General features: G+C 39.0%; 1 pseudogene; it reads right to left on the minus strand.

Moving 5' to 3' along the window:
• Positions 1-1,387: 1,387 nt before the first annotated feature.
• On the minus strand, positions 1,388-2,792 carry LOC135277720 (tripartite motif-containing protein 60-like; annotated as a pseudogene).
• Between the last annotated feature and the right edge of the window lie 539 nt (positions 2,793-3,331).

Raw genomic sequence — 3,331 nt, forward strand, 5'->3', positions numbered from 1 at the left:
TTAAACCAGGAGATGTGTACTTTGCTCTGGATTGCTGTAAGATTAAGATAACTGGCCAGGTGAGGTGGCTCATGCCTGTAATTCCATCACTTTAGGAGACTGAGGCAGGTGGATCACTTGAGGTCAGGAGTTCAAGACCAGCCTGACCAACATGGCAATACCCTGTCTCTACTAAAAATATAAAAATTGACTGGGTGTGGTGGCACACGTCTTTAATTCCAGCTAGTCAGGAGGCAGAGGTGAGAGAATTGCTTGAAACCAGGAGAGAGGGGCTGCCGTTAGCAGAGATCACGCCACTGCACTCCAGCCTGGGTCACAGAGCTAGACTCCATCTCAAAATAATAAAAATAACTGAAGCATTGCAATAGTACCTGGAGCTTAAATTTATCCATCATAATGCCAGCTGACCTTGGGTGTGAGATCATGACCAAATTTGTGCAATGTAGATTAAATCTCATGCTTCCAGCACATTTGTTTATGCTGATATATTTCATAATACATTGTAGATATCATAACAATATATTTCCCAATTTAAAAGGTTAAAAATATGTAAGAGTAAGATATTTTAAAACTATAATTCCAGGCCCTAAAAAACTTCTGGTTAAATATCAGCATAGATCAAATACATTTTCAGATTCAAAGGTCTCAAAAGCTTTATTTCTCCTCTACTTTATTAGAAAGCTAATGAATTCAGGAAATTAGACAACTGCAGGGGACAGTTTTGGAATGAATGAAGAATAAGAACACGAAGCCCTTTCCTTTTGCCAACATCACTGAAGTGGGAATGGCCAAAACAAAGTTCAATCCCTTTGTGACTTCTGACTGAAGCAGGAACCACAAAAGGCATTTCAATGCACCTTCCCACATTTGCAGGAAGATTATAAGTTCTTCTCTTTCCAAAGAGCTGAGACAGAAGTACAAGGTTCGATCCATGCCCATCGAAAAGAGTGATGAAGTTCAGGTTGTACAAGGACACTATGAAGGTCAGCAACTTGGCAAAGTAGTCCAGGTTTACAGGAAGAAATATGTCATCTACACTGAACAGGTGCAGTGGGAAAGGCTAATGGCGCAACTGTCCATGTAGGCATTCACCCAGCAAGGTAGTTATTCCTAGGCTAAAACTGGGCAGAGACCACAAAAAGATCCTTGAACAGGAAGCCAAAACTCACCAAGTAGGAATAGAAAAGAGCAAATACAAGGAAGAAAACCATTGAGAAGATGCAGGAATCAAGCTGTCTTATATACAATCTTTAAAATTTGAAATGAAAACAAAACATACTGAAAATGGTATAACTATTAACTACAGGAAACTGTTATATCAAAACTAGATTCACTGGCTCAATTATGTCTACTACGTAAAAGAAAATGACAGTCTTCTGATAGTTACTCATTCAGAATTTGTTACATTAGAAATTGTAAGAAGTTTTGAATCCATTCCAGTATAAAAATAAGGCCAAAGTGATCCTGTAAAATCATCATTAAAAGTATAGAGTAGAGATCTGTCATTCAAATTATAAAAGGAACCCTCACTCATTTCACAATCTAAAAACATGCCAATCTTACTAGGTGACACTTTTGGCAGCAGATCAATTTGCTTATGACCTAATACAATATAACTATCCTGACCAAATCACCGAATTCCCCACAATCCACCCTGTACTAAAGTTGGTGGACGCTTCCTCCTTCTGGGAAGAGTCATTACAGACACCAAGGATCCATTCAGGCTTGTCTTTCACTTCTATGTCCCAGTACTGCCAGCCACAACTGTAGCCCTTAGAACCCACAACAGCTGGGAGGCGATAAAATCTTCTTGGGTTTGGAGGTAAGTTTCACCCCGTATTTCCATATCGCACAGTTTTTCTATCTGATGAGAATTTAAGTTTACGATGTGCTGTTTCAGGATCTAGAATTACATCTACTTGAAATCACTTGATAATTTTCTTTAGGGAATATTGTAGAGGCAGATGGTAACCATATTCTTTTAATTGAATGAAAAATGTTCAGGAAATTTTAAATTTTTATATCCGTGATGATGTCCTTAACACTTGCCAGTAATTCCAGTCCTGACTTCACATATATGCTCTGTATCTCCTTTAGTAGATATTTTAATGAGGAGGTATAATCTGAAAATTTTGTTAGGCTTTCATTTAGTTGTGTGAAAATATCCATCTCTTCATCTTGTAACTGCCCAAGAACAGTCTCTGCTCATTTTGGAGAAATAACCTGAGTTGCTCAAATTCAGACCTGACTTCTTCTTCCCTATGTTTTACCTTTTTCTTCAGTTCTAATGATTTTCTGGTTTGTATAGTTATGATTTTTTCAGTTAGTTCCACTCCCTCCTTCCATGGTACATTGTACTGCTCCAGTTTTTTCCTGTGACAGGACGCAGCCTTCTTTATGGGCCAAACACAGTGAAGCCGGTGATCAGTGGAGAAACTGCACCTTGGACATAAAAGCTCTAGGTCTTCCTGACAGAAAAAGGTCAAAACCTGATTATGCTTCTTACATACATGCTTCTCTTCCTGCCGCTTTCTCTTGCTTCTTATCTGGAGGTGCTTAGCAATTCCAATCAAACGACCCAGTTGAGGATTGCTTGTCAATTTCCTTTCTGGACAGCAAAAATGGCAAAAAGGGCAGGGAAAACTATCATCTAGATCCTTCCAGGATATAATGATGCAGGAGAGACAGAAGTTATGCCCACAACTGATGGTCACTGGGTCTTCCAAGTAATCCAGACAGATGTTACAGCTAGCCACTGCTCGGAGGACATCCAAGCCTATCACAAATTCCATTGAGCCCTGAACAAAGATGATAGATAAAGTAATTCTTTTAGCAAGGCCTAGCTCTCTAGAGCTCAAGACCTAGTAAGAGGTAGATATTTTCCCTGAGACCTTGACATCTGACCAGCTTTCAGTTTTACTGACTTGACATGTTGATGGCAGCTTCTAGAAACTTGTTAAGCCCTCAGCTCCTTGGCTTCAGAGTGTACGGTCATGAGCACTTCACAGCCTGCAGCCTATTCCATATTACAACTTATTAGCTGGGCTGCTGCTCTTCTCACTTAATGAAATAAAGTCATGTTTTCTTCAAGAAATCAGCCTCAGGTCCAAAATAAGGAATGCTTCCTATGAGTTAGAAAAGACACCATGTCACAAATCTGATTCCAAAATCACTAATGTATTTACCATTCACACAAGAATCAGCAATGAATGCTAAAATCACTGGTTGAAAGTTCTTGGAAAAACAAGATATTCACATTGCAGAGATTTACTCCATACATTACTTATAAAAAAAAATGAAGTGAGACAAACTCACATACTTCCTGACAGGA

The sequence above is a fragment of the Aotus nancymaae genome, unplaced genomic scaffold, assembly GCF_030222135.1.
Source record: "Aotus nancymaae isolate 86718 unplaced genomic scaffold, 86718_ANA_hifiasm-v0.15.2.pri h1tg000033l, whole genome shotgun sequence".
Classification (NCBI taxonomy): Eukaryota; Metazoa; Chordata; class Mammalia; order Primates; family Aotidae; genus Aotus; species Aotus nancymaae.